Source organism: Phodopus roborovskii, unplaced genomic scaffold, assembly GCF_943737965.1.
Source record: "Phodopus roborovskii unplaced genomic scaffold, PHOROB, whole genome shotgun sequence".
NCBI lineage: Eukaryota > Metazoa > Chordata > Mammalia > Rodentia > Cricetidae > Phodopus > Phodopus roborovskii.
In genome coordinates, this window is record NW_026126710.1 from 488,130 (window position 1) to 511,650 (window position 23,521).

The 23,521-nt window shown below is 41.2% G+C and overlaps 1 long non-coding RNA gene across 1 annotated transcript in view; it reads left to right on the forward strand.

Moving 5' to 3' along the window:
• Positions 1-22,194, forward strand: part of LOC127214437 (uncharacterized) — a 119,243-nt gene extending 97,049 nt beyond the window's left edge. Inside the window, exon 3 of the long non-coding RNA XR_007833841.1 lies at positions 22,125-22,194. This is a non-coding gene — a long non-coding RNA (uncharacterized LOC127214437). The remainder of the gene's footprint in view (positions 1-22,124) is intronic.
• Positions 22,195-23,521: the final 1,327 nt, after the last annotated feature.

A 23,521-nucleotide genomic window follows, 5' to 3' on the forward strand; every position in this document is an offset into this window, starting at 1 on the left:
GGAAGAGGGAACTGCAATTGACATGTAAAATAATAAATTAAATAAAGAAATTAAATAAAAAAGAAAAGAAAAACTCAATATGTCAAATAAGAAAAGAAAAAAGTCAGTAAAACACTGGGACTCAGTCTCTACATGAAAGTCAGCAGCTAGTATGAAGGAATGCCACTCCCCAAAGGGGAGCACAGGCAGAAAATTGCAGAGGGAGCAAGAGAAGTGGAATCTTGGGAGGTGGAATGGTGTTTCAATAGGTAGGAGCACTTGTTCTTGCACAGACCTGTGTTCAGCTTCCTCAATCCACTTGGAAGCTCCCAACCATCCTTAACTCCAGACCCAAGGGATCTGACACCCTCTTTTGACCTCTGTGGGCACAAGACATCCTCCTGGTGTCCATACATCCCTGGAAAATGCTCATACACATAAAGATAAATAAGTCTAAAAGATTCGAAAAGTGGAATTGTGCAGGGTGTAGACAAACCACTATGTCAGCCAGCCCTGGACTGCTCTGACTTCTCAACTTGCTGTGTGTATAATAAATTAGTTCTCTTTCTTACCCACTGTGCAGTTCAAATTGGCCTCAACTCATGATCCCCCACCTCTGTCTCCCTGTGGGATTATAAACCTGTGGCACCACACCTGACTGCAAGTTTCCTCTTACCAGTTCAAATTTGAATTTCTGATACTTGTGACTGAAAACATCTGAACAGATGAAAGGTTGTGATCATGTTTTCGCTCATTCAACCATCAGAAGTATTGATGTCCTGACTTTACTGAGGACAAGCCACACCCAAGTGCAAAGCCTCAACCAGGACAGCACATCCCTCCTCCTGTTCAGAAAGTTAAGGAGACTGAAGAATGGATAACCCAATGAAAGTACAAAAAACAAATTCAAAATTGACCTGTGCTTTAAAAACAACAGTACAGGCATTCATCATGTAAGTGAAAAGGATAGAAGCAGCCATAATTCTAAGAAATTGTGAATGGAAAAGTTATGAATCTGCCTTTCCCTGTCTTAATAACACTTTCCTTTCATTTTACACTTTTGCTTTGCTTATTAAGAAAGGCTCTGTCTCTATATCCCAGCCTTGTCTATAATTCATGATCTCCCTGCTTCAGTCTCTCTAGGGCTGGGATCACATGTGTGCATGGTCAGGAGCAGTCTTTGTGGGGCTGCAATCTGAGCCAGCCAAGCTGCCCCAAGTCCATACCTGAGTGAGGGAGTGGGGACAAGGGAAAGGCTACCTATAGACAATAAAGAAAAGACAGAGAGACAGAATAAAGGTCAGGACGACCGATCAGGCAAAATGCCAAAAGTTTATTTTTCACTACTCTTATATACCTTAACCAAAAAGGGGAACACAGTATCATGTATATGGAACAAACAGACTTTTCCCCGTCCCTTATTCTAAGGGTTCAGTAACCACACCTTTGCTCCAAACTTCTTGTTCCTTAGCCTTGAGGTCAGGAGTAGCCACACCTCAGATTCTGATCTGATATTACTTAGACTAAGACAGACAAACATTCTACTGTAGCCACACCTTTGGCCTTTAGGTCTTAAGACTTGCTGAGGACAGCTTTCAACTCTCTGTTCTTGTGCCAAGATGGGCCCAAGTGCACCCCACAGTGCACCCCATGTCCAGCCAAACTCCATTTTATTCACTGTCAGCTATGTTCTCACTTGGAATTTCTCTCCATCTGCCTTTCTTTCTTTCTCACTCTCTGTTTTTTTTTTTTTTTTCCCGAGACAGGGTGCGTCTGTGTAGCCCTGGCTGTCCTTGAACTGAGACAGCCACCTGCCTCTGCTTTCCAAGCTCTGGTATATTTCCTGCCTATCAAGCAGTTGACTTACAACGACACACAGATTCACACACTCATGTGTGTTTGTACCATTTATTTTAGTCTCATTAACCTTTCTAAGCCATTAGGAATAAAGTAATTTCCTTTTATGAACATCATAATATTGACTTTGCGTCATGCCAAAAGGACACAGCAGGGGAATTAATCATCACATCCTAAGCTTAATCTTCACAGTGTTCTCTCTCCCCTCTAATAGCGCTCCAGTGCTTGCTTCCCCTTCCTGGCATATCTCTTATCTGCTCAAGTACCAATGCCTTAGGTATGTGACCCTGCTCCTAGGAAGTTTCTTATATGAGGAATGGTGAACAGCCAGGCAGTGGTGGGGAGCAGTAGTTATCCATGCAGCAGTGGCCAAGAGAAACTAAAGGCCTTGGATGCACCTCTTCTAGTTCTCCTTAGTGGCACTAGTTTCCCTGGGGAGAAAACACACTCATCCTGACATCTATTCTAGTCTAGAGACTGAGTCCAGCAGATTCACACTCTGTCTCGATTGATTTTGTGTACTCTGAGTCAATTCCCTGGAAGTGGTCTTGTGACTCTGTTGTGACAGGTATCTCTGATTCAGCTTCTTTTGTTCAACCCTCTTTTCTTTCATCTGTTCCAATTTCCTGTCTCTCATCTAGGCTTCCTGGGGTCTCCTATGAAGACTACTTCATGCCTCATGCACTCCTTCCCTTTCTTTGTTGTGTAGCTTTTAGCCACCAGGACTCTTTGTTGTTTAAATTTCTGCTGGAAAAACCTTTGTGCAAAGGAAACAACATAGGCACAGTGCACACACAGACTTGCCCCAGGGAAATCGATGTGTAGTAATCACACTTCCAATTTGGCACCTTCCATGACATCATGGAGCAGCTTTGTCCTCTGGGGGATATGTGCCTTGGGTTTAGCTCCATGGCTAAGGGAGGGGCAGTGAAGTGGCATCCACTGTGGAGGGTGCAGTCTGTTTCTCATGCTCATTACAGTTGCTGTCTCCCCATGGCTGCAACAGTTCCTTTCTGGTCAGGATAAAGGAATATAGGAGGCAAGCTGTCATGGAGAAGACTCTGGGAAGAGTGCAGACTAAGAAGGCCTAAAGGCACCTGAAATGTTGGAGGTTGCACATATTTTCCTTTCCTCCCCTTCATTTTCTCCTACTTCTTTCTCCATTTGCTGCCCCCCCACTTCCCCTGAGCTCTGAGGGACTTGTCCCTTCCCAGTTCTGTGAGGGACTTTATATGAATCTCTTAGAATACACCTTGTATCCTAGATCCTCTGGTGGTGTGAATTATAGGCTGGTGATCATTTGATCTAGGTCTAAAATCCATATATGAGTGAGTACATACTGTGTTCCTCTTTTTGTGACTGGGTTACCTCATTCAGGATGGTTTCTTCAAGTGCCATCCACTTGCCTGCGAATTTCAAGATACCATTATTTTTTTCTGCAGAGTAGTATTCCTTTGTGTAGATGTGCCACATCTTCATTAACCATTCTTCATTTGAGGAGCATCTAGGTTGCTTCCAGGTTCTTGCTATTACAAATAGTGCTGCTATGAACATAGTTGAACAGATGTCTTTGTTGCATGGATGTGATTCCTTTGGGTATATGCCTAAGAGGGTGATTGCCTGGTCCTGTGGTAAACTAATTCCCATTATCCTGAGGAACCGCCATACTGATCTGCAAAATGGCTGTATGAGTTTGCCCTCCAACCAGCAGTGGAGGAGTGTTCCACTTTCTCCACATCCTCTCCAACTTAAGTCATGACTGGTGTTTCTAATTTTAGCCATTCTGGCAGGGGTAAGATGGTATCTCAAAGTTGTTTTGATTTGCATTTCCCTGATAGCTAAGGATGTGGAGCACTTTCTTAAGTTTCTTTCAGCCTTTTGGATTTCCTCTATTGAGAATTCTTTCTTCAGTTCTGTACCCCATTTTTTAATAGGGATATTTGGTGTTTTGTTGACTAGTTTATTGAGTTCTTTGTATATTTTAGAGATCAGCCCTTTGTTGGATATAGGCTTTTTGAAAATCTTTTCCCAGTCTGTGGGATGCTGTTTGGTCTCGTCCATTATGTCCTTTGCCTTAGAGAAGCTTCTAAGTTTGAAGAGGTCCCATTTATTAATTGTTGCTCTCTGTGTCTGTGCCCCTGGAGTTATGTTCAGGAAGCGTTCTCCTATACCACTTTGTTCAAAGGTACCTCGTACTTTCTCTTCTAAGAGGATCAATGTGGCTGGATTGATGTTGAGGTCTTTGATCCATTTGGACTTGAGTTTTGTGCATGGCGACAGACATAGGTCTATCTGCAGTCTTCTACACACCCTCATCCAATTGTGCCAGCACCATTTGTTGAAGATGCTGTCTTTGCTCCATTGTATAATTTTAGCTGTATTGTCGAAAATCAGGTGTTCATAGGTGCGTGGATTAATATCAGGATTTTCAATTCGATTCCATTGGTCTACCTGTCTATTTTTATGCCAATACCAGGCTGTTTTCAGAACTATAGCTCTGTAGTAGAGCTTAAAGTCAGGAATGGTTATGCCTCCTGAAGTTCTTTTATTGAATAGGGTTGTTTTGGCTATCCTATGTCTTTTGTTTTTCCATATAAAGTTGATTATTATCATTTCAAGGTCGGTGAAGAATTGTGGTGGGATTTTAATGGGGATTGCATTGAATCTGTTGATTGCTTTTGGTAAGATTGCCATTTTTACTATGTTAATCCTACCTAACCAAGAGCATGGGAGATCTTTCCATTTTCTGGTATCTTCTTTAATTTCTTTCTTTAGAGTCACAAAGTTCTTCTTATATAGGTCTTTTACTTGTTTGGTAAGCATTACACCAAGATACTTTATGTTGCTTGTGGCTATTGTAAATGGTGATGTTTCTCTGATTTCTTTCTCTGTCTCTTTGTCGTCTGAAAAAAGTAGGGCTACTGATTTTTTTGAGTTTATCTTGTATCTTGCTAATTTGCTGAAGGTGTTTATCAGCTGTAGGAGTTCCCTGGTAGAGTTTATTGGGTCGCTCATGTAAACTATCATATCATCTGCAAATAGAGACAGTTTGACTTCTTCCTTTCCAATTTTGATCCCCTTGATCTCCTTTTGTTGTCTTATAGCATTAGCTAGAACTTCTAGTATGATATTGAAGAGATATGGAGAGAGAGGACAGCCTTGTCTTGTTCCTGATTTTAGAGGAATTGGCTTAAGTTTCTCTCCATTCAGTTTGAGGTTGGCAGTCGGTTTGCTGTATATTGCTCTTATTATGTTTAGGTGTGTTCCTGTTATCCCTGACCTCTCCAATACCTTTATCATGAAAGGGTGTTGAACTTTGTCGAAGGCTTTTTCCACATCTAGGGGAGATAATCATATGGTTTTTCTTTTTCTGTTTGTTTATATAGTGGATCACGTTGATAGATTTATTATATTTTATAAACAGGTACTTGCCCATCAATGTTGATGGCATCACTGTGTGCAGAACATTAGTGAACCTAGCCTGGTGTCCAAAAGCATTGCCACAGATGAAGCTCAGTGATGTACTGAGAATGTGACATCTTTTCAGCCTTATATAAAAAGTAGTTCTGTTGTTTGTATTATGCAGATCCAAATGGGGCTCGATGAGGTCGCTCGGCAGATGAGGACACTTTTTCTTCTTACAGTTCCCAGAATGAATACAGAGTATCTCATGTTGACTTTCAAACTCAGTGACTCAGTGAAATCCAGATTCCAGAGATCTGGTGCCCTCTTCTGTCTTCCTTGGGCACTCCATACAGGAAATCATGGGGATGACACACACACATAAAATAAATTAAAACATGAAATGGGTGATTTCAAACTGGCTACAACTTGAGATAAACATAGTAATCAACTTAAAAGCAGTTCAAAAAGATAGTCACCCATGGGTATGTTCACTTCACAATGAGTGCTTGTCTGTGTACACCTGAAGTCCTGTATTTCATGCATTTGCAGGAATTGCTTTGTCCCAGACTAGTAATGACTTATGGCTGGGGTGCGAGGTTCAGAGTCGTAAGAATTGGGAAGCGAGCAGGAATGTGATCACTATATATTATAACCTCTGAGAAGCAACTATGTCTAGTAAGTAGTATAATGAAAATAAAAGACAAGGAGAACAATACTATCAACACTGCAGTTTTTGGCTAATTGCTTTAATATTAAGTAGTCACATAGCCATAATATGGATCAACTTCCATATCCTTATCCTTCTCCCTGAGAATGAAAATGTGCAGTTAGAGAGGTGCACTTGGCAGCATTCTGTCGCTCCTGTGAGGCCCCACTTCTTCATTTCCTCCCTCTCTGAACTCTGGCAGCTGTGGTGGGCTGAGGGGGGAGTGGCCGTGGAATTTCACTTTCGTTTATGGAATTGGATGGCAGCTGAAGTCTAGTAGAAGATATTGCATTTGAGGTTTGGGAGGTGATGGGGCCTTGTTTCTGGCAGCAGAAACAAGTCCCTTGGGAGTAAAGTAAGAGATGATGCTTGTCAAGGCCTATTGCAAAAATGGATGTGGTTGGTTAATTTAGGTGGTGTGGCACTGGTGGCAGTCAGAACAGCTGTCTTGTCAGAGGCCATCAAAGACATGCTGGCAGGAGCTGGTTGGAATATTTTGGGTGTGGTAGACTGCGTTGACTGGGAATGTGGCCTCAAAGGGTAAGCTTCAGTGGGAATGCTAGAAACCCAGGTGTGATGCTTTTGGGAAATAGCTCTGGCTTGAGGTTTGTCCATTTTTGGAAAGCCAGAGGTACTTACTTGGCCTTCCCAAAAGGGCAGCTCATCCATGGATGGAGATGGACACTCAGTGTGAGCACTGCTCTCTGCTGTGTAAGCATTTCCCCAGGTTTGACCACACCTTTGGCCATCAAGTGTCTCATCGAGCAGTGATGTGATGGCAGGTCCTGTCCTGGAATCTTTGTTGCTGCTGAAGTTTATCATAGCCTGGGTGGAGTACATGCCCATTTTCTTCTCACTCATTCTTATCATGGGTAAATGACCTGCACTGCCTCCAGCATGCCGGGATGAGTTTGAGGCTTTTTAAATCTGTCCTGGCTGGGCCCAGGTGAATGTCTCTCCCCAATTAGGGCATAATTTGTGTTAATTATATATATATAAATATATATATATTTAAAGTTTCTGTCTTCTGATCTTGTCTAGTGGTGAGAATGGGGTGATGAAGTCTCCAACTATGAGTGTGTGAGTTTATTTTTATGTGATCATTGAGTTTTGTAGTGTTTCTTTTTCGAATGCAGGTACTTTTATTTGGGTCATACATACATATTGACAATTGAGACTTTGTACTCCTGGATTTCTCCTGTGATGAATATGAAATGAAGCAACTTTTTGAAGTGACCAAGGCCATGTTTCCTTCTTGCTTTTCACTTTGCTACTCAACTCCCCTGCCAGAGTGTAGTGAGAAATGTTGATACATTCATGGAAGATAATTTAAGAATTCTCTGAATTAAGCAGGGTCTTGTTGGCACACTCCATTAATCCTAGCACTCCAGAGAAAAATTCCGGCAGATCTTTGTGAGTTCAAGTCCAACCTGGTCTACAAATCAAGTCCCAGGATAGGCTCCAAAGTACTACAAAGAAACCCTGTCTAAAACATCAAAGAAACAAAAAAAATATCTTAGACTGACTCTAAAACTATAAGCAAGCACCCAATCACATCCTTCCTGGCAAAACAGATGTTTGGTCATGGTAGCTTTTACAACAGTAAAACAGTAATTAAGACACTCACCAAGTATATCATCTGTGCATAGAAATATGTTAATGTTATCCTTTTGTGGTGATATCTTGTTTACACAAATAAAGTCTGTTTGGGAGTCAGATATAGATGCAAATGCTGAGAGATCACAGAGAAGGAGCAAGCCACAGCTCATCTTATCTTCTAAGCATCTCAGGAGGAACAAAACAATTTCCTGTTTTTCCCTGCTTATACCCTGTTTCTGCCTAGCTCCATCACCTCCTGCCTTTCTGGGCAGTACTGCAGACCAGTATTGTTAACTAGTGGCAAAGTCCATTCTCAGAACCCCAGAAAGACTTTGTTTGTGTAAGAAAGATATCACCACATCAGTTAAAATGAGAAAATCCTGTGTCAATGATTAATGAATGTATTAATGACCACTGGTAACAAACTTGTGACACTTTTCCTGAATTAAGTATCTCAATAACAGAAACTGTCAAGTCTAGGTTGTATGTTTTCAGCTGCCCAGATTGCAGGCATGTAAGGATGCTGTAATCTTCCTGCAAGTGTTCCCCTCTATCCCTTTAACACATGGCTTCTGGGATACCCATTGGCTTTCACCAGCTTAATGACATCACCCTCCCTCAGCCAATCAGCAGTAGATAGTGTTTTGAGGTTACCTTGGTAATAACTGACCAAACATTCCTCACTGCTGAGCATCCTTGATCGTGCCCAGACGTGGACTTTTTACTGAGAAACCCAACAACCAGAGTACTCATCCCTTTATCCAGATCCTACACCTTTTAGAAACCAACAACCTGTTCTTTCATCCCTTCATCCATATCTACTCCTTTTCTTTGTTGTTCCTGACTTGAAGATGTCAGGTAGGAAAAAAAAAACTTAATGGTTTCAATTTTTTTTAATGGACAGCTCCATAAACTGGGAAGCATCAAAAAATGTGGGATTAAGGGGAAATTGGTGAACATCAGGATGATGACATAAATGTAGTCTTGGATATGACATTTCCTAGGGGTGTATTGGACAGAGAATTTCTCCATCCTGTCACTAAATGTGTCTTTACTTTCCTTGGTGAGATAGCAGGCTGGAAGGGCTCTCTGAGGTATTGTGTCTTAAGAGTATGAAAGAAGCAAACAAGACTATTCCTGGGACTGTTTCAGCTGAAGCACAGAGAGAGCTGGGTACGTAGAGAGGTCAAGTAAGGGCTATGATTCTTCCCTGCACTAATTTTGTCTCATGAGAATTACCATGTTAATACTGTGGAACAGTGATATTGGCATATCAGTGGAAATGTCTGCAATATCTTCCACACCTCCATGAGCAGGGTTGCCTGGCCGTCCAAGCTGGTTAGGCAGCTATGTCTTACTCATGGACCAGAAGGCAAGTTTCTTGGACCTTGGCTTTTACAGTTAGGCCTGTTACTTCATGGGACAGACGGGTCTGTGTTTCATGTCTAGAGAACAGAAGCAATAGTGTTTCCTGTTGTGACTCTCAAAACAAACTCTTGAAAATTAGTGTCAGTTCCAGGACTGTTTTTTTGGTGTGTTCCCTGAGCACTTGGGAGCTGAGGTACCTGATCCAGCACTAGCAAAGCTCTGTCCAGTTTTAAAGTTACCTTTGTTCATGTTAAAATTCTTTTTAATTTCTCAAATTGAAAGACCCCCACTATGCATATTGCCTGTTTGAACTACTCTTGCCAACTAGCCAAGGTCAAGTTATGGGAAAAATACTGGAGGGAACCAGTTGCTACTCTAATCCAAAGTCAACCAGATATCTGTGGTCTGCAGCTTGGACCAAAGCAAGGTCAGCAGGATGATATCTGGGAACAGAAGGTTCTGGGAGCATTCTATGGAGACCACCAGAGTGCTGAGATAGTCACAACTGAATTCTTTGTATTTTTTGTGCCCAACCTGAATAAGCAACTCTGTGCTTGGATAACCCAAATTGCCTTAATTGAATGGACCAATGACATCCCTGTAACCATGCTTCTGCTTCTGTAAGCCTGCTTCTTGCCACCCCAACCCTATATAAACTGCCTGAGTTTTAACCTCAGCACACTAAGTCCACTGAAATACTGAAGCGTCCACAGGTACCTGTGTAAGCAATAAACAGCCTCTTGTGCTTGCATCCAGTGGTCTGGTCTCGCCTATTGGGGGCAAGGACCTTACCCCAATGGGCTCCGAACTCTTGGGGTCTTTCAAAATGATAATATTTTTGTTGATGATGTTGGAATTGTTTTTTGCAAACCATCAAATCACATTAGCTTACATCTCCTCCCATATTTTCCCTCCAAACTTTTTGACCATCCCAAAGAAAAATTGAAAAGACTACAGCAAGTCTTTCCTTGGTTAACCCAAATTGCCTTAATTGAATGGACCAATGAAATCCCTGTAACCATGCTTCTGCTTCTGTAAGCCTGCTTCTTGCCACCCCAACCCTATATAAACTGCCTGAGTTTTAACCTCAGCATAGGGACCGTATATTCCCTGGAACATGGTCAAAGTCTCACTGACCCACCCCTTAAAGATATCTGGTTCTTCTCCACCGCCAACACTCACCCTTTCTGCTTGAGCCATTAAGTGTGTAGAGTAACACTTCAGCATCTTTATCACAATTTAAGGACTCTCTTCAGTGGCTTTTGGATACACTGTTTCTTTTTAATGTGAGGGAATATAAAAGTCTCCTGTAATCATTTCTCATTCTTAATTGTGAGTCTGTCATCATAGATACCAATGCAGAGGAAGCTTCTAGGCCATAACAGCCAATGACACCACAGATCATTGACTTCCACATGGCTTCAGGAGGCAGTATAGATTATAGAGACCAATCTGGCATGGAGCTACAGCACAGTCTATGGAGGCCTTTTGAGGCGGGTCAATTCAGATAAAGGACCACTCTCCATCTCCATTAGTGTGGGCTTCTGCAGCTCTGTTTCACTTCTACTTGGCCTGTTCATGGAGATCTGCTCTGTCATCGCCAGCATCATCTTCTTCTTTTCAGTCTCACGAGAATGCTTTTAAAAGGCATCTGCCCATAAGACCTGATATTTTAAATGTTTCAGAGTTCTTTTGTTCTCTCAATATCCTCTGCTCTCTCATCTCCCCTCAGTGTCTCCCTGGGTCTCTAAGCCTCCTGGAGCTGCTCTGTGGTTGTGCAGATGCCAGCAGCCACTGACATCTCAAATTGATATTTACTGAATAAATTCTTGAAAAAATTTTGGATGTAATCAGTTGCATTTGAAGTTAGGTCATATCTACAAACTCATCAGCTATATAATAGGATTAAAAGCCTTCAACTCTGTGACCATAGTGGTCATTAAATTACAGTGCATAAATGAACAAAAACTAACATTAGTTTCTGGAGAAGCAGAGGATTTGTTTTCCTAAGTTCTTTTATTCTTGCTTACAGGCAAATTTTTTAAAATCCTGTCTCAGACACCAACAGAGCTCACGGGGACTTTTCACTCCTATGGCCCCAAATGGGGTAAGTCTCATTCCTTTTGAAAACAATGTTCTTTGACATGCAATCATATATAGAAATTTAAAGAAATGGAATCAGTTTTTAAATTAGTTGTTATTTAACTTAAAATCTATCTTATTTTACATACTAATGCCAGGTGCCTCTCCCTCCCTTATATCCATTCCCCTACCTCCCCCTTTAGTAGCAAAGTAAGGAGATCCAAAACTGGGTAGTTCACTACATTTATTGAGCTGTATTGCTGCATGTGGTGTTTTATTTACTATAATTTCTTTAGTAAGAGCTTTTTCACACACTTACTCTCTCTCTCTGTCTCTATTTCTATCTCTCTCTCTCACACACACACACTGTGTATGTGTGAATGTCAGACAGGAGACATACAGAATGGTAGGACAGTAGGAGGTGGCTTCTGATGTTCCTCTATCTTGTCTCTTCTGTTTTAGAACAAGAGCACCATGCAAAAATACCAAGAAATATCTCTTCTGCCAAAATAGCGGTTCCAGATTTTAATTTCCATAGGAATGAATGTGGAAGTCAGCGGCAAAGTACCCATGGAAATGTATATCAAAATGAGTGATGACCTCCTAGAAATGGCGGCAGATCTACAAAGAAAAGAACTTAAAGAGGAAGCATTTGTGTTATACCACAAATTTTTAACGTGAGAACCTGCACTTTCTATCTCCATTCCTGTGACAGATCCGTTACTAATCCTGTCTTCATCTTCATGTTTCTCCCCTCTGCTGACATTATAGAACTTGAGAAATACATCTTTCAGTCAGATTTATGGCCGCTCACACAAATGTTTTTCCTTGCTATTCAAAGACACAGAGAACCACAAATAAGGGAAATCATGATAGTTCTTGAGCATGTTTCCACATGGCCTTCATTTTAGAGGAAAGTTTGCAGTTTAAGTGGTTGTGTCTGCATTGGTGAGTGTGTCAACTGCTATATCTCTGGCCAGGCATTCAGTCACAGACTTATTCCTATGTATGGCAAAGCCCAGATTGTTCTTCTCTTAATCCTGTAGCATATTGTTTAGTTAAGAAAGAAGTTAGCATTTCCTGAACCTAAATAGGAACCAGAGAACTATGTACTACCTGGGGTCAAAGTGGCTTAGAATACTTTCTGTGTTTTTGATCATACGTGGATAGGCAGAATAAATGCAAGATGGCAGAGCTGTCACCAGATATTTACACTTATCCTATGTGACATGAATGCATTGTGTTTGAGGAAGGGAAAGATGGCAAAGGTCTCACCAGTCCTGCCTAGCCCTGTGTTTGGTGAAAGAGAACCTGAGGACATAAATGCAGGTGACTGTAAGGAGCCCAGGCTCTTGGGAAGACCTCTGTGGTCCTGAATCTATTGATCTTCTGAAGGCTGTTTGTGCTGAGTAGGCATATCTCCATCAGGTTCCACAGAGGAAAGAAAGGTCAGACTTAGACATGAACACAGATACCACATTTTATAATTCTCAGGTTGTGCAACTTGAAGAACATGATTTGGATGGTTTTCCAACTTTGTTTTTCTGCAAGGTGAAGGTAATCTCTTGAGATTACAGTAAACACCCCTCTATTTCCTCTCCTTAAGAGAAATAAGTGTGTTACTAGAGTACTTATTTGCCCCTCCAAACAAACATCAGTTTGTCACAACCAGTTTTCAATCCCACCCTGCACTCAAGAAACTTTCTTGGTTCCTGGACTGACAGGAGTGTTGAAGCACGTTAGCAGTCATTGTGGGTGCCTCGTCTCACTAGGTTCCATTGCACAGCTCCCTGCAGCTCTGTGTTCCCCCAGTGTTTCTTTTCATTACCTAATGCTCTCAGGGAGAGGTTGTTCCCTGCTCAGAAACAATACTCTGTGCTTCTCTATGAGCACACATCCTTCTCCTTTGGTAGTAGAAGGATGAGACCACACTCTATTTTCTTTTGAAGTTCAGGAGGAGGATGGTCTGTTTCCTTGATAATCTGTGAGCTCATTAACCCCTCCCTGCTGTCTCCTGCATGCCAGGATGACAAGCACACACAATTTCAGATTAGCTATACTACTTGATATCTGATATTTTAGAGCAGCACTAGTTGATAGAAGAATTACGACCTTTCTTTCTCTAGGCACTGGGATGGATATGGATGTAACATATCAGGGTGGAACTCTTCTCACTCCAGCATCTTCTGAAACCATGCCTAGAGAGACCAAATTTTTTCAGGGTCTCATTTACAAATTTGGACCTTTTCTGCTCACATATTAATGCTGCTTTATTGCTTTAGACTCTTCCTGGAGAAGCTGAGACATGGCCCAGAATACTGGAACACCCTTTCCAAGGGAACATGATCCAAAATCAACAAGGTAGGTCTTTTTATCCGTGTGGCAGTCCTAAATCTCCAAAGTCACAGGGAGCTACTTAGAGAAAAGTCACAGATCCTGTCCCTGGGTAATCAGGACATCTCTCAGCATCACAATACAGAAGAAAGGGATGGCAGCAAATTGGGGTCAAGTCATAAATAAGATTCTGACATCTCATGGAAATAGATAGTATCCCCAGTACAGGAAGGGACTTTTAGAGGCCATTCTCCATGGTATGATACTTATTTAGCATGGAGACACAGGGTGGTGGGGAGCCTAAACCCTATCACAATTGATTTAACAGTCTTTGATGATTCCTCATGGAGGCCTCGCCCTCTCTGGGGAGTGGAAGGGGGGATGGGATGGGTAGGGGTCTGTGTGGGGAATAGGATGATAGGAGTGAGATGGAACTGGATTAGATATATAAAATAAGAAAAAATATTAAATTAAAAAATATTCATAAGTCCCTTCCCATTTGTTTTCTTTCCCCCTTTGCTGACATTAGGTCAGTTCTAATTCTCCCTTTCTGTTTTGTTTTGCAGACAATACATAGGGTCTTTGACATAGTTGAGGCCCTGAAGAGACAACTCCTGCAGCAATATAGCGAGGAGTACCTCAGAATACCTGGCAGATAAGGTCAGTGTGTGAGCATGAAGACAGGATGTTTTTGTATCACTTAATCAGCCTGTGACTTGGGACTCTGTTTTACTGTCAGCGGAGGTTGTGATCAAGGAACAGGATCTACACATTCTTGCAAACATATGCACTCATATCTATAGAAGACAACACACACATGCAGACACATGCACCTATTTACACCCATATACTCATGCATATTCATAGTCACAGATACATACACCCCAAGAGTATTATGGTTTTGAGAACATTGAGACCAAACTGTCCCTTAAGAAAGCCTTACAGTATCTGAGTAAAGGGGTATGTGTTGTTTTTCATAGTACCAAGGTTATGGAGGGGATCATAGATGCTGTGGTGATTTGTCATACCTCAACACAACTTCCTTTGTTCATCTCTTTGTTGGCAGGTCTTTTCTTCTGACTTTTGAAATATTAGACTAATCCCATTTTTCTTTCTATAGAAAAAAAGAGACGAAGAAGAGGCAGAAATAAGACCTTTTGGCATGAAGTAAGAGATACCATCAAACACTCCACAGACTTTGCCAAATGGAGTGATCTTCTAGACAGGCTGGTGGATGGAGTTGAGGAATTCAGGAGCAGAGAGGACTTGGCACTTAAAAGTGCTAAAGTGTCTTCTGAAGAATGCACTGGTATTACAACATCAGTGCCATGCAGTCCACAAGAATCCATCAAAGATATGAAAAGGGGCCCATCATCAGACACACAGGGTGGAGAGGTGAAGGTGGTGGAAAGCCCAGGTAAGTCACCACAGGTTCATGTTTTTATTTTATTTTATTTTTAATTTAATTTGTTATTTTACATGTCGATCCCAGTTCTTTCTCCCTCCCCCCTCTCTCCCCCCCTCCCTCCCTTATTCACTCTCTTTTACTCTCTCTGCCCTCTCATATGCACTCTAACCACCCCTCCCCTCCCATCCCCCACCCAAATTCCATATGTAGGGGAATGGAATCCAGTTGGGGTCATGTGAAGTAGGGACTAGGGCTTAGCTCCTGTCTCTAGATTAAGGCAGTTATCCCTCCATGGGGGATGTGTTCCAAAGTCCTTTTGTGCACCAGGGATACATCCTGGTTTCACTGTCTGAGGTCCCTTAGACTGCTCAGTCCTTCTGGCTGAGACCCATATTCAGGGGGGCCTGAGTCATTTCCATGCTGGCTTCCCAGCTATCAGTCTGGTGGCCCATTAGGTACTCCTTGTTCTTGTAAGCTGTCTCTATGTGTTTCTGCCTCCTGGTGTTGTCCTCTCCATCTGCATCTGAGCTCTACTTCGAATCAGTGTTTATGTATGGGTGTTTGCTCCTCTTTCCAACAGGCACTAGTTGACCTCTCCATGGATAAGTTAGTTGTTGATCTCACTCTCACTCTTCCGGAAAGGGAGCCTTTCCATGGAAGCTCAAATTGTTAGTTGGCAGCAGTCTTGTAGTTCTCTAGACCTCATGATTTTAAAGACTTATGTTTAAATAGAGCCTATTGCATCAGAGTCAGCCACACACATTTGCAAGTGCACCTCACCAGTCTAGTAGTGCTGTGCTTTTGAAGAGGTGTCTGAAGGTGGGAGCACTAAGCAGCACAGAGAAAGCTTCATCCCCCATGCAATTTCCCCAGTCTTTGTCTTTCCTGGATCCCCTTTGCTGTGGTAATAGAACCTCGAGTGACTAGTATTTTCTCTTTCCTTCCTGCCATCTGACTTCCCATAAAAGAAGCCTTTAACTTAGTTCAAGCCAGTTCAGTTTCTTCAAAACTCGTGATATTCAGATCCTCATCTTTTCAGAGCTCTGGAGAGAATAGAGGAAGCACATTAAAATACTCCTGAATTATTGCTCATCGTGAGGACTTTGCTGTGCATTGGTAATTCCGAAAAAACTATTTTGGTTGTATGTGATTGAATTTTCAGCATCAGGTAGACCTCTGTAGGATTCTCCTAGTAGGTCAGGGAGATAATGACACTGACTGAAGTGCTAGCTGTGACAGCCTCAAACCTAGGGTAGAATCTCCTCCAGAAATCACCTGACAATTGGCTGTGGGTGGCCACCTCCCTATTCTAAGATCTCTTCAGGTTACATGAGACAGGGAGACAGAGAAGACCTGTTTTTTCACAGCACAGATAGCAGGGAAGACACAGAGCACAGAGAGATTCTTTTAGACTAACAGTGCCGGGGGAAGGCCTGCACTCCAGGCAGTCTGCTCACATCTGCAGATGCGCTGTCACACCTGCGCATCCTTGCCCACACATGAACATACACATTCTGAAAAATGCACACATATCATAGACATGTACAAACACATGGTTCATATATGAAGGATTTCAAAGGGAGAAATCACGAATATTGAAGAAAAAGTTCTCCAATATGCCATCTAAATACATTATTACTTTTATTTTTTATTTGTATCATCTGGCTTTATAGACTAAATAGGCCTTACCTTGAAATCCTGGCCCCTCACCTAGGAAATGCTTAAAATCCAAATATGCAACTACTGGGCTGGAATTTTACATATTTCTAAAGTATTGGTTGATTCTTGTCTGCACTGGCATGAGTCAAATCTCTCCTTATATGACAACCTCAAGCAAAATTGCAATTCCCTTCTTAATTACACATTGGTGAGAGTCAGAGTGCGCCCAGCTGTGGCCCTGTGTATTCAACAATCAGCATATTTACAGATGATCTTAGAGAGTCAGTCTTAGAGAGCCTAAAGCCTGTGCAATCAGCAATCTACACATCTGCATAACATAACATCGGAGCAGAAGTAAGCTATTCTGTTCCTTTTGGACTGTAGAAACAACCAGGATAGAGTATGTGGCCTCAGCTAATTGGAGGGGAAAGAGCTTTGAGAAGAAAGTTCTCACCTGTATTATAGGCAGGGGGCTCCTGAAGTGATATCCAATATCTTTGAGATTTTTCCTCCAGGCCACCAGGCTGAGCTCCGCTCATGGACAACAGGGTCCTGTAACCTCAGACTTCTCTCTCTTTTCCTTTGCAGGTCAGAACTCCAAGAGGCCTCCACCCTGTAGTCCTTCCAAAGGACCTTTGTGATCAGTTTCTGCGCTGTGCACGGAAGAACACCAGGAAAGGCATAGAGACATGCGGTGTATTATGTGGTACCATGGTAAATATAGGAAAACCCTTCTTGATCTGAGGCTGTATCTTATTCCCCTTTGGCTGCCCTTGACTCCCAGAGAATATATCTAGGGGCTGTATCCATACATATCCCTCAACAGAAGGAACCATGTGTGAAATGACATTAGCTAACTTGAATTTGATGAGTTTCTGTGGCCTGGTGATTACCTACTTTGTGCTAAGGCTTAGAATAGAAACTAAACCCTTCAAGACCTGTGAGCAGACCTAATGCCTGCTGCAAACAAAACCCTAACCTAGGATATGCTATTGGAGACATCTCATGTTCATCTCATCACCCCTACATTTTTCTGTTTCCCAGGAAAGCACTGGAGCAGTCAAGGTGGGGAAACACTGGGGTGAGGTTAAAGGACGAGGGTCATTCACTGGGGTGAGGGCTTCATTTATTTATGGAAAGTTGGATTGACAGTAACTGTAACAAGTTGTTTTCTTGTGGCAGGTCAAAGAAGAATACCATGGGACCCACATAATTATTCCTGTGCAGACAGCAGGCCCTAATTATTGTTATGCGGAGAACGAGGAGAAAAATATATTTCATGCAAGAGGAACTGGGCCTTCTGACGTTAGGTTGGATTCATGTAAGCAAATTGATTTCACAGGTGGTGAGCCCAGATCTGTGTCTGCACAATCAAGATGAATTTCATCCATCTGTGAGCACCCACAGTCACTGGTGTTCTAGTGTTTAGTCAAAAGGCACATTCCTTGGTGCATTTCAGCTTTACTAATTTACCTCTTCCTCAGTGTAGTTCTTCATTGTTCCACTTCTTGGTTAATGTGTTGTGCATTGTAGACTCCCTAGGAGGTAAGAAAACATGGTGTAGACACCATCACCCTAAATGCTGTATGGAAGTATTTCACTCAGTCAAGAGAGTTCCCTCTGTTGATATCTTTTTGCCTTTATGAAGAAGTACTTGGTTTTGTACACCCAAAGAGCTTCTTCATGCAAAGTTGCATCCAAATTTGCTTATTTGCCTTACAATAATACACCATGGCAGATGGAAGTAGGTTCTGTGAAGCCAGGTGAAGGCAGGAGATAATCCCCTGGAGGCTTTTGTTTGCTGAGATTCATCCTGGTAAATGGTGGGTGTGACAGCAGGAGAAGTGACTTTCTGACAGATAATAAGACCTAATGGGGACTGCTTGAGCACAGTGGGTTATTCCATAACAAAAGTCTGAGGAGAACTGGTCATGGGTTTCCCAGAAGCCACAGACCAGGGACAGTAAGAGAGAGAATTAAGGATGTGACCTAGGGACAATCTCCATCAGCAAGGGGATTCAGTTCTCATGCTGGAGCTGGGGTTCATTGATGAGTTTGGCTTCTGAAATTTAAGCAGGCCATGGTGCCAGAGACTAAAAGGTTTAACTAATCCATAGAAATACAGTGTACAGGCAGAATACTGGCATCCTGTCATTCAGGAGGTAAGACTTCTGGATGATGACTTTGGCACCAAAAAGTAATAACCAGAGAGAAAGAGGCTTGAAAAATGGGTTGAGTTTATGGCTATCTGGGAGTCTTACAGGACTGTCATGTTGAGCCTTCATCTAAGCTGTAGATCCCATAGGAAGGGAGAGTCATGAGGCCACTCTGTGCAGAACTAGTTTAACAGAATCTTCAAATGTACATGAATGGGGCAATGGCTTGTTTTGTTGGTTTTACCAGTTTTTACTTCCTTTCTTTTTCCAAATGTTTTCTATTTTAAAATATAGCTAATTTGTAAGTATGCATACATTTGCAGTGTAGTGTAACTACGATGAAACATCCATGTGAATAATACTCTTAGGAAACAGCAACCTTCCAAGGGCCTTGTCAAGCTTTGCAACTTCTCTCTTCTGAGACTGATCTCCTTCTTGTTCACTCATCTCTTTCTCATTTCATTAGTATTCATCTACTAAGTGTGCCTTCCTCCATGATATCAGCATTTCAGTACTGCTTGTGTCTTGAAATGTAGAGGTTAGATATTTGGTTTACATCTGGCTTGCCTTAACATCTTCTTCATCCCCTTTGTGGCATGCAGTTGCCTGAGGTGTGCTTAAACCTGGCAGGCTATGAATAAAGGAAAGAGGCATAAGTTAATGCAACAGTACTAGGTAGAGTAACAAAAAATACATTCAGATGTGTCTTCTCTTCACATAGGAAGATATCCCACAGCTCTTAATGGCAGAGAACTGAAGACTCACAGAGTCTGTTGAACTGAAGTTCTAAATAGTTTGGGAACTCTTGGTTAAGATGGAATAGATTCTATTGTTGGCAGGAGGGAAGCAGATGTAGGTTAGAAGCTAAAGAACAAACTTGGAATGGTTATTGTTTAGACATCAGGTATAAGTAAATATGGATGAATAAAAGTCTAGTCCTCAAACAAAAAATAGCCTCAAGTAAAGTGGAGTCTCAGCGAGAGCACAGCCTCAAGTAATTTTTTAAAGCTCAGCTTCTAATGACCTAATAGATTAGGTTGATAAGTGAGGTCATTTCCTCTTCCTTCTCCACCTAGCAGACCACAGATGTGTCCCAGCATGATTTGGCGAGTCATTGTGGGAGGCAGTGGTTGAAAATTCTTGGGACCTGCTGTGTTGGGTATGTCATTGGGCTTACTGTGATTTCTTGAATTCTTTTGTCTCCATAGACCCATCCAGCCCAGACTGCCTTTTTGTCGAGTGTGGATGTACACACAGTTTTTGCTACCAGAAGATGCTGCCAGGGAATCAATTGCAGTGGTGTGCGCACCCAAATATAAACAGTGTGTATATATAATTTAAGCCTGAACGGTACAAAGAGCAAGGCAAGGTATGGCTCAGAACACTGTAAAAACTAAGTAGTATCCAGAAAGTCTTAACTGAGTGCTATAGAAGCCCCGTTTTAAGGTGAACATTCTAACACCAGCTGCTCATAACAGATGTGCTGACACCACTGTTCTTTTCTAAGACAAAGCACAAAGTGATCTCAAGTGTCAGAGGTTGAAGATATTCCACACAGGAAACTGCCTAAAGTGTCATTCTCAATGTCACCTTAGTCTGAATTCCTCAGCAGAGCTAGTGTTGGGAAAGCAATGAATCATCCTGTTTCTTTGAAAAATTTTGTACCCTGGATAATGTCCCACAAGAATTAGTGGTCATAGGTTTGGCGCTACCCCATTTATTCCTCACAGTGATTAGCCTGAACTGGATTGATTCTTCTTTGTGCTCAATTCTACTGTTGAAATTTTATTATTAGGTCAAACTACAAGAAAGGGATCAAGAGAGAAAACCATAGAGAGAGATACACGTAAGGAGAGGGAATGAGAAGGAGAGAAAGAGAGGAGAGGAAGAAAAAGGAGAGGGAGGACAATTAGGACCATGACAAAGAGAACATAGTCTAACAGAACTTCAATGATAGTGTTTACTAGGAATAGAAAAAAAGAACATACACATCATCTGTGCGGGAGGAAGAATTGTGCAGGTCAGAGCAGAGAGAGCAGGAGAGCAGGGGGAATAAGTGTGAGTGAAAGAGAAAGAGAGGACATAGAGGAGAGGAAGAGAGACAGGGAGGAAAGAAAGGAAAAGGAAGAGAAAGAAGATGGAAAGAGGGGAGAGGATAGAGAGACGAATGGGTGTTGTGGGGATTTCTGTTTGAATGTGAGTCTGCCTTTCTCTTTTCCAGAACAGGGAATTTTTCACACTGACAACTTTTGGATTAAAGAAATATCAAGCTGCCCCCCAGGAAGGCTTCCATCCCCATAATCAGGACTCAGCTCTTTTCTGTGTAGGTATCTGTATACAGGAAAAAACATAATAACATTGCGAAAATATCAAACCCTGTCCCACAAAATTTATAAGGGCCAGGGATACAACCACAGAGATTCAGAAGCTTAAAATCCTGGAATCAGAATGCTAAGTCTAAGATGTAGAACATTCTGTGTGTGATTATATGTATCATAATTAATATGTATATGCATTTGTATAAATTTGGATCACTCTGATCCTAAAGGAAAATAACACTTGTATACATTTCAGCTCTTCTTTTAAAAAAAGATATATAATTTTATATTTCAGTATATTTAGCCACCTGTACTTTCATTGTGTAGCCTTTTTAAAAATAGAACCTATTTTTATTTTTAATTTGTTGTCTCTGTGGGTTTTCACATGGGAGTTTATTGCTCATTTTAAAAACGAATTATCTAGAACGGGAGTTCCCAAGTTGCCAATTGTAATAACCCCTTCCATGGTGAAAAACACCCATAACATAAGCTCTTGGGCAGTTGCAGTAGATCATCAATTTGAGGCTAATTGATGTTACATAGCATGGAACTTTAGACTGATGATTACCTATCATGTTGTAGACCCAAGAGTGACCATCCCTGAAATGTCAGTAATGTCACCCTTACAATCTGATTAATGTAATGACTCCCCTCAAGGTCTATTGGGTCACCTTTGCCATCTGATGTACATTATGACTCCAATGGTGCACTGGACTTACACATCTCTAACAACAAACACAATAACAAAAACAACAACAACAAAAAACTATTTGCTATGTGACTCTGGAAAATAGATGGAAAGATCTAGAGATACACAGAGATGATTGACTCTAAACATGAGGCATATTGAGGAGAACTAGGTGGGAGTGTTGGGGACCAGAACTTTTGACATTACTTCTAATGACATCAAGATTTCACCAGTGGCTGAGAACTATCTGGCTGCAATGGGAATTCTTCAATCAAAACTTACTGCTCAGGATGTGGCTCAGTTGTGATAGTGTTCCAATTTAAGCATTAGTATCTGAAATCCTTTCCCAGCACTGATGAAAACAGTTGTGCTTATGTTTGCCTATAATGCAGCACTGGGAACCTCGAAGCAGTAGAATAATGTCAGAGTCCTTCTGGCTTAGCTAGCTATATTGTGCTAGCCTATGTCGCACAAAGGAGCCCCTCTTTTGGTATAAATAAAATGTACAAGTTGTTTCAAAACTGATTTCCATTCCCCTAACAATATTTCCCTTTTCCAATTGCAGGACTGCCGTCATGTCACCATCCAAAACAGCAGGGTGACAATCACGGATTTGCGATGAGTAAATCCCACAGACCCACCTCAGTGGGAGCCTGTGTGTGTGTGTCTGTGTGTGTGTGTGTATTGTATATATATGTGACTGAATGTATGGTGGTGTGTATCTGTGTATGTATGTTAACCTGTGTTATGTATGTTACATCTGTTAAGGATATCCAATGGTATAGTATGTATTTATGGCACACTGTGTTCATTCACAGAGCCCAGATGAACTTACTTCTGTTTCTGTTTGACAATTAGGAAAAGCTTCGATAAAACACAGAAGAATGTGATACATAAAGTCAAGACCTCTTGAGAGTACAAACCCTGAGTCTAGATGTGAGATCATAGAAATTTATTTTGATTTCAAGGTGAGGTGGCTATATTTTTGACTGTCCAGTAATGTATCTTTCTTCAATAATGCACAAAGTAAGAAATGTGATAAGGCAATATGGACAAAGCCATCAGCTCAATCACAGTATCGCAAAGGGAAAAATAATCTGCAATATGTTTTAATTTATGACATTTGGTATATTCATGGCTGCGTTTTGAGGTGAAGATCACTTAGCTCTTTTGAATAATAAGAAAACTTGATCTAATATTGCATTCTACTAGAATTACAATTCTAGATTGTGAATGTATTTTTCTGTTTTTTGTTTCAGCCTCTTGTATTTGTAATGACTCCTGATGCTAGAAACCCTTTGACTAACAACATTTCCTGACTAAAACAGACTGTATGGAATATTTAACATAAAAGAGGGATGTGTATGAATTGAGAACAAAAGAGTACAAAATGTAAGTTCTTAAAAATAGTTTGATATTAGGAATCATTTAGAGATTATATATACTGTAAAAATGAATAAGACAGTGTTTACATATTTTATGTCAACAAAGTATAATAGTACATCTTAGAACATGATGGGATTTCAAATTTAATAAAGATTCCTTTTATTGCATTGTAGAAACACAATGTTAGAAAGATTTGAACATGACTGGTGGCCCCTCCTTACATTGAGTACCACAGGAAACCTTTTCAAGATGACAACCTTCCTGGTAAACATTTTATTCTTATGTCCATCCTTACTACAAATGTCCCTGATAGCAAAGCAAAATTTATTCCCATTACCCAGATATACAATCTTCTGGACCAGTTTTGATTTTCTGTGCAAATATTCAGCAATACATCATTTCTCTACATGAAATCTTACAGTAAATATATAGTTAGGTTATTTATACTTAGTAATTATACCCTCAGATGACATCTTAATTGTTTTCTTTTAAATTAGTCATAGAGTCTATGAAAATTTTAGTAAATTCTATTTTCATTTTATATTTATATATTAGGAAGAGCTTTCTAAATCTACA